This window comes from Oncorhynchus tshawytscha, linkage group LG05 (assembly GCF_018296145.1).
Source record: "Oncorhynchus tshawytscha isolate Ot180627B linkage group LG05, Otsh_v2.0, whole genome shotgun sequence".
Lineage (NCBI taxonomy): Eukaryota > Metazoa > Chordata > Actinopteri > Salmoniformes > Salmonidae > Oncorhynchus > Oncorhynchus tshawytscha.
Window position 1 is genome coordinate 74,876,516 of NC_056433.1, and position 12,833 is coordinate 74,889,348.

General features: G+C 45.1%; 1 protein-coding gene across 2 annotated transcripts in view; it reads right to left on the reverse strand.

Moving 5' to 3' along the window:
* Positions 1-12,833, reverse strand: part of LOC112233914 (collagen alpha-1(XXIV) chain-like) — a 260,500-nt gene that overhangs the window by 202,231 nt on the left and 45,436 nt on the right. The window lies entirely within an intron of this gene.

Below are 12,833 nucleotides of genomic sequence, written 5' to 3' on the forward strand. Positions count from 1 at the left end.
AACTCCAGTCCTCAGTGAGGATATCTCAACAGATATTTCTCTCTGGGCAGAGTACTAAGTATACCGTGACATTTGGGGGAGCCTCTTTGGGTGCACGCGCTTGTCATTTAATGTTAAAAATGTATTACATTTCCATTGTGTCATGAACACAACCAGATGTTTTCATCTGATTGTCAAACAAACCACGTCAAAAAGTAGGCAACCTGCAGCGGTGTAGGTTCATCCACTACAAAGTCATTGCAGCATTGAAACAGTGCACTGTGCACACGCCATTTGAAGAATGGAAAGAGACATCTGTTACACAAACCAGAAGTGTAATAAGTGTAATAACATTCAGTATTCAGTAATAACATTCAGTATTCAGCAATAACATTCAGTATTCAGTAATAACATTCAGTATTCATTTTCCCCAAAATTGGAAGAATAATGTTTCATACTTTTCCTTTAATTCGCAAGTGGCTGAATCTATCACACCAGAGAAAGCATTTGAGCAAGCAAGACAGCGCCCCTCTGTCTCAGTATGTGTAGCCCATTTATCTGATGGTTTCTGGTCAAAAAGAGTATTACATAAGGGGTACTATTTCGCTCGCTCTGATGTTTTCTCCGGTGAGATTGATGCATCTTGCTGTCGGCGTGCGTCTCGGTCAAAGTAGCAATATTTATAGACCCCCCTCAAAGTTAGACTTTTGTTGCCTTCAGAAGAGCTCATGTCTCGTTCAGGAGAGCTTAACTCCACCCCGGCTCCCCAGTAGTTCACACTCTGTCTCTGGGGGTTTTGACTCTGGTTTTGACTCACACACTTGTTTTGACTGATGGCCATTCAAGCATTCAGCTGCAAAGTGCGGGGAGGGGTGTTTGTGTATTTGTGTGTGTGTGTGTATGTGAAAGTCCTTCTCTCCTTTATTTGAAGAAGGTCAACAGGGCATGGTGTTCATTTAAAGCCTCTTTCAGGTCCCACTAGCCCATCGTCATAACAACCATCAACTGAAGCTTTTCAGCTTTCAGTACATCAACCAGGCACGCCAGACACACACAGGTCCTGGTTCTTATTTATATTCTCATCCCTCTGTTTCTTCCCTTCTTCCCTCAGACCTCACATTTCACAACACAATTTACAAACAGAGACAAAGAGTTCCTCTCTATCCGCCCCCTGCCTCTAGCACAGAGTGGGGGTTTGAGGTCTGAGGATGAGTCAGTCATGACTCATTGATGGATCATGTGTGTGTGTGTGTGTGTGTGTGTGTGTGTCGGGTCACTGCGGTGTGTGTTTGTGTATGTGTGTGTCTCTGTGGTGTTAGCTCCAGTGATTTAGGATGCAAAGTGTTTCAAAAGCATCAACTGGGAAACCTCAAAAGGCCTTGCCGTTGTCCCATGGCATCTACACCAGGCTCAAAGGTCATACCAGAACACATTCATGTACGAGATCTCCTTCTGACAAACCAGAGAGGAAAATAGGACTCTTCTCTCTGTACGTGTGCGGTCAGGAAGATTTAGATAAAGTACGCATCTCTCTCCAACCATGCTGAAACAACAACTGAAACCAGCACTTATCCACTTAAAGACAAGCAATTTTCACATTGAAACTATACAGTACAATTACAATGGAATTGACAAGGGGTAGCACAAGGAAATTGTATAATACACTGAGTACACAAAACATTAAGAACACCTTCCTAATATTGAGTTGCACCCCATGATTTTGCCCTCAGAGCAGCCTCATGGACTCTACAAGGTGTCGAAAGCGTTCCACAGGGATGCTGGCTCATGCTGACTTCAATGCTTTCCACAGTTGTTGGCTGGATGTCCTTTGGGTGGTGGACCATTCTTGAGACACATGGGAAACTGTTGAGTGTGAAAACCCCAGCAGCGTTGCAGTTCTTGACACACTAAAACCGGTGCGGCTGGCACCTACTACCATACCCCGTTCAAAGGCATTTAAATATTTTGTCTTGCCTATTCACTCTCCGAATGGCACACATACACACTCCATGTCTCAATTGTCTCAAGGTTAAAAATCCTTCTTTGACCTGTTTCCTCTCCTTCATCTACACTGATAGAATTGGATTTAACAAGTGACATCAATAAGGGATCATAGCTTTCACCTGGATTCACCTGGTCAGTGAATGCCATGGAAAGAGCCGGTGTTCTTAATGTTTTGTATACTCAGTGTATATGCATCCTTTGTTTATCGTCCCACATTGAATGGGTTGGGTTCGAAATGGAAGCTTTGCCATCAACTACAGGGGCATCTGGTGCCAACCAACCTTCACCACAGACAAGGTTAGGTTAACGACTTGGCCACAGCCATCACACAACTGCTGTCTGCACAGCGCAGCCCACATACCCGTCAGAGAGATGGCTAGGTCTGAACCAGTTAGGAAAACCCATTTTACCAGACCAGGGCTCTGTGTGTCTGAGGCTGAGCAGTCAAATAATGCCTGCTTTACAAGTAGAGCTACTTCCTCCTCTAAGGTGTTGACGACAGATAACCTCGTGGTTAGAGCGTTGGGCCAGTGACCGAAAGGTTGATGATTCGAATACCTGAGCCAATGATGTGAAAATCTGTCAATGTGAGCAATACATTTAACACTAATGTTCTCCTGTGAGGCTGTACTACTATGTCTGACCCATTAAAACAACCTATTTCACTGCACCTCAATGATGAAAAGCCAGAGAGAGAAGTTGTGTAGATCCCATCCAGTCAGGTCTTAGTCCTAGGTTTACATTAGCAAAGTAGCAAGGTGATATGGTTGAGTAAAACACTCTCATCCAGACGAACCACGGGGGTGTTGTTGGTGCTCATGGGTGCTATGCTGTTTGGAGGGAACTCCAAGTGTCGGAACTCGGAACACCTCTGAAGCGAGGGTCACGGCTTCAAAAGCCAGGTGGTCCACGGTTGCTAAGCGCTCCAGCTATTTGGATGGTTTATATGACGCCTGGTGATTCAGAACAGAAAGGTGACGAGCCCAGCCTACTCTACTGCAACAAAGGAAAAGACATACAAGGAAGATGAGCCACACTGGAAAGAGGGTCTTTATTTAAGAGGTACGCAGGTGAGCGAGAGAGAGAGAGAAAAAGAGAGAGAGAGAGATGGAGAGGGAGAGAAAGAGAAAAATAGATACAGTATATATATATAGAGAGAGAGAGAGAGAGAGAGAAAAAGAGAAAAAGAGAGGGAGAGAGAGTTTTCTCCAGGCTACTCTTACCACCTTGGAGAATACTCAGGATAGATGAACATCAGACAAAGGTATCGTTAGGTTTGTGTTTGCTTGGCTTCAGGCGTTCTTCTCTCTCTGCATGCTGGGAGTGTTTGGTGCATGCTGGGAATTGTATGAGCGAAGGAGTGCGTGTGTCGTGTAGAGTTAGATATTCAGAACTCTCTTTCTATTTTCTTGTTTCTTAGGTGGGCATTTTTTGGTTTTCTTCTGTGCTGATTAAGGTTATTATTTTTGTTGTGGTAGAATTAAGTATTTTGTTTTTCGTATCAAAATGACCCTGATTCTGGCGGGTTGGCAGCCCACATGGGGATGCCGGCCCTGTCACTTCGGCACGACTTTAGGTGTGTTACTGAAGCATGGTGTACTTCTTAAAGAAGAGCGTCTGGTAGATCGGATGGTTGAGCATGGTGTACTTCTTAAAGAAGAGCGTCTTGTTGATCGGATGGTTGAACATGGTGTAATTCTTAAAGAAGAGCGTCTGGTAGATCGGATGGTTGAGCATGGTGTACTTCTTAAAGAAGAGTCTCTTGTAGATCGTATGGTTGAGCATGGTGTAATTCTTAAAGAAGAGCGTCTGGTAGATCGGATGGTTGAACATGGTGTAATTCTTAAAGAAGAGCGTCTGGTAGATCGGATGGTTGAGCATGGTGTACTTCTTAAAGAAGAGCGTCTTGTTGATCGGATGGTTGAACATGGTGTAATTCTTAAAGAAGAGCGTCTGGTAGATCGGATGGTTGAGCATGGTGTACTTCTTAAAGAAGAGTCTCTTGTAGATCGTATGGTTGAGCATGGTGTACATCTTAAAGAAGAGAGTCTTGTTGATCGAATGGTTGAGCATGGTGTACTTCTTAAAGAAGAGTGTCTTGTTGATCGGATGGTTGAGCATGGTGTACTTCTTAAAGAAGAGAGTCTTGTTGATCGTATGGTTGAGCATGGTGTACTTCTTAAAGAAGAGCGTCTTATAGATCAGATGGTTGAGCATGGTGTACTTCTTAAAGAAGAGTGTCTTGTTGATCGAATGGTTGAGCAAGGTATACTTCTTAAAGAAGAGTGTCTTGTTGATCGGATGGTTGAGCATGGTGTACTTCTTAAAGAAGAGAGTCTTGTAGATCGCTTGGTTGAGCATGGTGTACTTCTTAAAGAAGAGTGTCTTGTTGATCGTATGGTTGAGCATGGTGTACTTCTTAAAGAAGAGTGTCTGGTTGATCGGAAGGTGGAGCATGGCGTACTTCTTAAAGAAGAGTGTCTTGTAGATCGCTTGGTTGAGCATGGTGTACTTCTTAAAGAAGAGTGTCTTGTTGATCGTATGGTTGAGCATTGCGTACTTCTTAAAGAAGAGCGTCTGGTAGATCGGATGGTTGAGCATGGTGTACTTCTTAAAGAAGAGTCTCTTGTAGATCGTATGGTTGAGCATGGTGTACATCTTAAAGAAGAGAGTCTTGTTGATCGAATGGTTGAGCATGGTGTACTTCTTAAAGAAGAGTGTCTTGTTGATCGGATGGTTGAGCATGGTGTACTTCTTAAAGAAGAGCGTCTTGTTGATCGGATGGTTGAGCATGGTGTACTTCTTAAAGAAGAGCGTCTGGTAGATCGGATGGTTGAGCATGGTGTACTTCTTAAAGAAGAGCGTCTTGTTGATCGGATGGTTGAGCATGGTGTACTTCTTAAAGAAGAGCGTCTGGTAGATCGGATGGTTGAGCATGGTGTACTTCTTAAAGAAGAGAGTCTTGTTGATCGTATGGTTGAGCATGGCGTACTTCTTAAAGAAGAGCGTCTGGTAGATCGGATGGTTGAGCATGGTGTACTTCTTAAAGAAGAGTGTCTTGTTGATCGGATGGTTGAGCATGGTGTACTTCTTAAAGAAGAGAGTCTTGTTGATCGTATGGTTGAGCATGGTGTACTTCTTAAAGAAGAGTGTCTTGTTGATCGGATGGTTGAGCATGGTGTACTTCTTAAAGAAGAGAGTCTTGTTGATCGTATGGTTGAGCATGGCGTACTTCTTAAAGAAGAGCGTCTGGTAGATCGGATGGTTGAGCATGGTGTACTTCTTAAAGAAGAGTGTCTTGTTGATCGGATGGTTGAGCATGGTGTACTTCTTAAAGAAGAGAGTCTTGTTGATCGTATGGTTGAGCATGGTGTACTTCTTAAAGAAGAGTGTCTTGTTGATCGGATGGTTGAGCATGGTGTACTTCTTAAAGAAGAGTGTCTGGTTGATCGGAAGGTGGAGCATGGCGTACTTCTTAAAGAAGAGTGTCTTGTAGATCGCTTGGTTGAGCATGGTGTACTTCTTAAAGAAGAGTGTCTTGTTGATCGTATGGTTGAGCATTGCGTACTTCTTAAAGAAGAGTGTCTGGTTGATCGTATGGTTGAGCATGGTGTACTTCTTAAAGAAGAGTGTCTTGTTGATCGAATGGTTGAGCAAGGTATACTTCTTAAAGAAGAGTGTCTTGTTGATCGGATGGTTGAGCATGGTGTACTTCTTAAAGAAGAGAGTCTTGTAGATCGCTTGGTTGAGCATGGTGTACTTCTTAAAGAAGAGTGTCTTGTTGATCGTATGGTTGAGCATGGTGTACTTCTTAAAGAAGAGTGTCTGGTTGATCGTATGGTTGAGCATGGTGTACTTCTTAAAGAAGAGTGTCTTGCGGATCGCTTGGTTGAGCATGGTGTACTTCTTAAAGAAGAGCGTCTTGTTGATCGGATGGTTGAGCATGGTGTACTTCTTAAAGAAGAGCGTCTGGTAGATCGTATGGTTGAGCATGGTGTACTTCTTAAAGAAGAGTGTCTTGTAGATAGGATGGTTGAGCATGGCGTACTTCTTAAAGAAGAGTGTCTGGTTGATCATATGGTTGAGCATGGTGTACTTCTTAAAGAAGAGTGTCTTGTTTATCAGATGGTTGAGCATGGCGTACTTCTTAAAGAAGAGTGCCTGGTTGATCGTATGGTTGAGCATGGTGTACTTCTTAAAGAAGAGTGTCTGGTTGATCAGATGGTTGAGCATGGCGTACTTCTTAAAGAAGAGTGTCTTGTTGATCGTATGGTTGAGCATTGCGTACTTCTTAAAGAAGAGTGTCTGGTTGATCGTATGGTTGAGCATGGTGTACTTCTTAAAGAAGAGTGTCTTGTTGATCAGATGGTTGAGCATTGCGTACTTCTTAAAGAAGAGTGTCTGATTGATTGTATGGTTGAGCATGGTGTACTTCTTAAAGAAGAGTGTCTTGTTGATCGTATGGTTGAGCATGGTGTACTTCTTAAAGGAATGTTTATTCAAGTTACACCGCTCTTTTCTCCGTCAACAAGGGTAACGATATCAAATGTACCGCCATTTATTCCAAATGAGCTATTGGGAAGTTTGCAAGTTCAATTAAGGTTGTCCCGTTGGGTTGCAAACACCCGGCGTTGAAACAGGTAATGTCGTTTCGGCGACAGGTGTTTATGTTTTTGGACTCACCGCAGCAGACTTTGGAATTATCGTTTAAAATCAAGTATGACAATAGAATGTATATTGCTTATGCTAGTACGGGTGGTCAACGGTGTTTTGAGTGTGGGGATGTTGGTCATAAGCGACATGCATGCCCGAAAAGGGAGAAGGCAGAGGGAGGGGCGCAGGTGGTCATCGTAACGCCTGGGCACACTGAGAGGTGGGCCCAGGGAGAGGTGGGCCGACAACGGTAGAGCAGCCACAAGCACCTGTTGCTGAGGAACAAGTTATCCGTGTTGAGGGCACGGAGTTGCAACTTGTATTAGAGGGAAATGTTATGCAGCAGAAAAATATTGTTGTAGAAGGTAAGGATGGATCTGAAGAGACAGTTCCTCCGACTGGTGAGGAGGTGCCCAGTACGAGTGCTGGGGTAAAGGAGGGGGTTCATGTGGAGTTAGGCTCCCAGGTAGTGGAGGAGATGCCCACTATGAGTAATGGAATACAGGAGGGGGTTCATGTGGAGCTAATCTCCCAGGTAGTGGATGAAATGCCCACTATGAGTAATGGGGTACAGAACAGGGTTCATGTGGAGTTAGGCTCCCAGGTAGTGGAGGAGATGCTTCTATGAGTAATGGGGTACAGGAGGAGGTTCACGTGGAGCTAGGCTCCCAGGTAGTGGAGGAGATGCCCACTACGAGTGCTGGAGTACAGGAGGGGGTTCATGTGGAGCTAGGCTCCCAGGTAGTGGATGAGATGCCCACTACGAGTAATGGGGTTCAGGTGGGGCTAGTCTCCCAGGTAGTGGAGGAGATGCCTGGTACGAGTGGGGAGTGTTGAAAGGGATGTGGTAGCGGGGAGTCAGTTGTCTGTGGCCTCAGCTGAGGAGGATCAGGAGAAGGTTATGGATATCTCTTTTGATATGATAGAGGACTCAATTTACGATCTAGAGGAAGTAAATGGGTTGAGTTGAGTGCTGGGGTGGCAATCTTGTTTTCCTCAGGTTTAGGGATGACTGTGGTATCTACAACAGAGATTGTCATGGGTCGGGTTTTATTGGTCAAGGTGGATGTTATGTTTTTTTTATATTTTTTTTAATGTTTATGCTCCTAATGAGGGTACAGAGCCTATTGCTGTATTTGATCAAATAAAGGAAATCTTAAGACAGTGTGACCAAGAGGGGTGTATGGTTTTAGGGGGGGACTGGAACTGTACAGTGGATTTTACTGTTGATCGCACAGCTGAAGAACCTCACCTGCGGTCAGCCACTTGCCTGTCTGGCCTATTAACTGAGTTTGAGCTTTCTGATGTGTGGAGAGTAAGGAATGCAAAAGAAAGGCAGTACACATGGCTAAAAGTTCATGAAGGTGGTGTCAGTGCAGCAAGGTTAGACGGGTTGTATGTATCTGAGCAATACTGTAGTAGGGTTGGAAGGTGTGACATTACTCCTGTGGGTTTCTCTGATCATCATATTGTTACTGTTGATATTCACTTGTCCTGTCCACGAAGGTCATCACCTTACTGGTATTTTAATGTGAAATTGTTACATGATGTCATGTTTTGTGAAAGGTTTTTGTTGTTTTGGGAAAAATGGAGGGATACAAAAGGTAATTTTGAGTCCTTAAGACAATGGCGGGAGGTTGGGAAGGCTCAAATATGATTATTTTGTCAACAGTATACTGCCCTGTCTCGTATTGGAGTTAAAGAGACGATCAAGGCCCTTGAACAGGACATCAAATCTATTGAATTGAAGCTGCTCACTCAGAACGACCCTGGACTAGTCATGAACTTACAGGACAAGAGACATGAACTGAGGTCCTTTCTGCATGAAAGAGTGAAGGGCGCCTTGATTATGTCTCGTTTCGCTTCCCTCAAGGATATGGATGCTCCTAGCGCTTGAAAAAAAAACCTAGGACATTCGACATTGCAACATAAACAGATGGTCTGCCTTCGTCTCCCTTATGGGAAGGTGACCACGGATGACAGTGAAATGCGTCAACATGCTGTGGATTTCTACTCGGTCTTCCTCAATTGGGACCTGAGCAGAGTCGCATTGGACTCTGATATTACACTGCAAGAGCTGTCCACAGCAGTTACTCAGCTCTCAACAGGCCGAGCCCCTGGCATTGATGGTTTACCATCTGAGTTTTATAAGCACTTTTGGGGGTCTATTGGGGAGGATTTTTATGAAGTGGTGTGTGAATCTTTTCATGAGGGTTCTCTTCCTGTATCCTGTCAACGTGCAGTGCTTTCACTGTTGCCAAAAAAGGGAGATTTGACTCTCATAAAAAAATTGGAGACCTGGTGCTTTGCTGTGCGCAGAATACAAAATTGTTTCTAAATGTCTCTCAAACAGGTTGAAAGAATATCTGGGATTGTTGGTCCACAAGGACAAGTCCTACTGTGTACCTGATTGCTTTATCATTGATAACTTGTTTCTGATAAGAGATGTTTTAGACATTTGTAAACTGTCTGATGTACAGTAAATGTGGGTTTAGCTTTCTTTGGATCAGGAGAAGGCTTTTGATCGTGTGGACCACCAGTACTTGTTTAAAACTATGAAAGTCTTTGGGTTTGGGGATGTTTTTTTGTCTTGGATGAATTTACTGTATGCTGGGACCTCGTGTATGGTGAAGGTGGGGGGTGGTTTGAGATGTCCCATCCCTGTCCAAAGGGGCATCAGGCAGGGATGCCCAATTTCAGGGCAGTTATATAGTCTGGCGGTTGAACCAATGCTTTGTTTTTTAAGAGCGAAGCTTACTGGTTTCTCTGTGCCAGGTGTAATGAAGGGTCCCACGATAGCACTGTCTGCGTATGCAGATGACGTGACAGTTTTTATTACAGGGGGTGAAGATGTTAAGGTTCTCTCAAACGCTTTAAAGGTGTATGAGGGGGCCTCCTCAGCTAGAGTCAATTGGGGAAAGAGTGAAGCGCTGTGGGCAGGTCAGCTTCAGACGGGGTCCGCTCCACGATTACCAGGGGGGCTTCAGATGGGGTCCGCTCCACGGTTACATGGGGGGCTTCAGACTGGGTCCGCTCCACGGTTACCAGGGGGATTCAGACGGGGTCCGCTCCACGGTTACCAGGGGGCCTTCAGACGGGGTCCGCTCCACGGTTACCAGGGGGCTTCAGACGGGGTCCGCTCCACGGTTACCAGGGGGCTTCAGACGGAGTCCGCTCACGGTTACCAGGGGGGCTTCAGTGGGGCAGAGATGGGATGAAGACTTTGGGGGGTTTTCTAGGCTCCGATGTCTTTCAAAAAAAGAACTGGGAGGGTGTAGTGGAGAAAGTGTGTGCCAGACTGTCAAGATGGAAATGGATGCTGCCCCAGCTGTCTTATAGGGGAAGGGTCCTGATAGCTAATAATCTTGCTGCCTCTACCCTGTGGCACAGACTAATCATTTTGCAGTCGCCAAAGGGTCTGATACAAGAGCTTCAGAGGACCCTTGTCAATTTCTTCTGGTCTGGACAACACTGGATTAAATCTGCAGCCCTGTACCTGCCACTGCACGAGGGTGGGCAAGGCCTGGTGGACATTTCCTCTAGGATCATGGCTTTCCGGCTTCAAGCAGCCCAGAGACTGTTGTACAGTGACTGTTCTAGCTGGGTCGACACAGCCTACACACTGATGAGGAGAGCGGGCTATTTGGGCTTAGATAAGCACCTTTTCCTCTTAAGTTCCTCTTGAGTTGCCTGGCCTGACTCCATTTTATGAGTCTGTTATGCAGGCTTGGAGGGTTCTTGTCAAGTCCCGTAAGGCCTGCACGCCACCAGGGATGTGGCTTTTTGAAGGCCTCTTTTTTATAACACTGCCATCCAGTCGCGTGTTCTGGGTTCAGCCAGCCTACGTTCATGCCTGTTAGGCGTGGGGTGTACCAAGCTGGGTCATCTGATGCGGAGCAGGAACAGATCGTTGGAGGAACTGGGAGAAAGAGCAGGGATCCGATCATCTCGCCTACTGAGGAAGGTCGTCGCTGAGGTCTGTGACTCCTTGCCAGTACTTCATCTGCAGTATGTGACTGACACTTCCAAATCTGATCGGTGGAAGGAGGGTCTGGATTATATGTTCCTTGCACTGATTGTTAGCGGTGGGGGCATTCGAGGAGGATGTGGGGATGCTGCTTTCCTTCCATACCCCAGAGCTGGGGTAGTTCAAGGAGGTGGGAAAGAAGGCCATGTACAGAATATGTGTAAAGGTGTACCTTCCCTGGAAGGGGTAAAATCGACGAGGTGTGTGGGTGTGCTTGGTCCAGGTGCCTCCCCAAAAGGCTGTTGGCGATCATTATAAAAACTGCCTATTGATAAGAGGACAGCTGACCTCCAATGGAGGATAATACATGGAGCCATAGCCACATCTGGTGGCACATCTGGTACACCTGGATCCTACTGTTGGCGAGGGGTGTCCATTCTGCGCTGAGTGTAAAACTCTGGCACATCTGTTTTTACAGTGTCCCAGGTTGGTCAGGTTGACCTGATCACTAATTGGTTCTCAGCATTGGGAGAGGTTTTCTCTTCCCAACTGTATATATTTGGGCCAAAGTACAGGTATAGTCAAAAGGGTATAGTTGTGTTGCTTAATTTTGTGTTAGGGGCTGCAAAATTTGCGATATGGAAGACCCGAAAGAACAGTATGTCTCTGTCTTTCTCTCTCGTTTCCGTCTCTCTCTCTCGTGTGTGTCTCTCTCTCTCTCTCTCTCTCTCTCTCTCTCTCTCTCATGTGTGTGTCACTGTCTTTCTGTCTCTCTCTTTCTCTCTAGTACATCTCTCTGTTTTCTCTAGTTTCCTGCGTCTGTGTTGTTGTTTTTTGTCGCACTGCTTTGCTTTGTCTTGGCCAGATTGCAGCTGTAAATGAGAACTTGTTCTCAACTGGCCTACCTGGTTAAATAAAGTAAAATAAAATCACACCCAAGAATTTTGGGATCATTTTTCATCATTACTTTAGTGCCCCAAGGCAGTGTGGGAGTTTGATGTTGTCACCCTCTTCTCATTCATCCTCTCCTCTCAACTTCAAACTTAGCGAGGCCCTTCCCTCCTAAAACCTGATCTAATGTACGCTAATGAGAGGTAAACTTCAAACCCCCGTAGCGGGGCCCTCCCCTCTTAAAACCTGATCTAATGTACGCTAATGACAGGTAAACTTCAAACCCCCGTAGCGGGGCCCTTCCCTCTTAAAACTTGATTTAATGTACGCTGATGACAGGTAAACTTCAAACCCCTGTAGCGAGGCCCTTCCCTCCCTCTTAAAACCTGATCTAATGTACGCTGATGAGAGGTAAACTTCAAACCCCCGTAGCGAGGCCCTTCCCTCTTAAACCTGATCTAATGTACGCTGATGACAAGTAAACTTCAAACCCCCGTAGCGGGGCCCTTCCCCCTTAAAACCTGATCTAATGTACGGTAATGAGAGGTAAACTTCAAACCCAAGTAGTGGGGCGATTCCCTCTGGAAACCTGATTTAATGTACGCTAATGAGAGGTAAACTTCAAACCCAAGTAGCGAGGCCCTTCCCTCTTAAAACCTGATCTAATGTATGCTGATGAGAGGTAAACTTCAAACCCCCGTAGCGGGGCCCTTCCCTCTTAAAACCTGATCTAATGTACGCTAATGAGAGGTAAACTTCAAACCCCCGTAGCGAGGCCCTTCCCTCTTAAAACCTGATTTAATGTACGCTGATGAGGCGTCATCTTCAAACCCCGAACACACAATCACAGAGCTCTAAATAAATGCCTATCATCATCACTTTGATTGCAAAACAAATTATTACTGGAGCGTTATGAAATATGGTATGAAATTGGTCAGCTAGTTGAGGTAGGCTCCAGTATAATCACGTACAGTATGTTTCAGTCAGAACACATGGGTCATATGATCTGATCTGGTGGGTCCCAATGTTGACGTTTCTACTGAAACTCTTTAAGATCTCCCTTTCATAATACTCTCCCTCTGAATCACAACAATTACTTTATGACTTTATTCAGGAAATAGCTTTTCTGAACAGAACAGCATTCGCTAAGGTTATGGAGCACTTTGAATTTAGTGTAGACAGGGAATGTTATATGGTAAAGTTCCCTTGAACATATCAACGTCTTGCATACGCAGTCCATTCCTCAAATAAACTGTGATATGGAAACTGCCTTGAAGTCATTGATCTCCAATCAGAGGATTCGGGATTGGTAATACAGAGCCTGTACATATTAACAGAG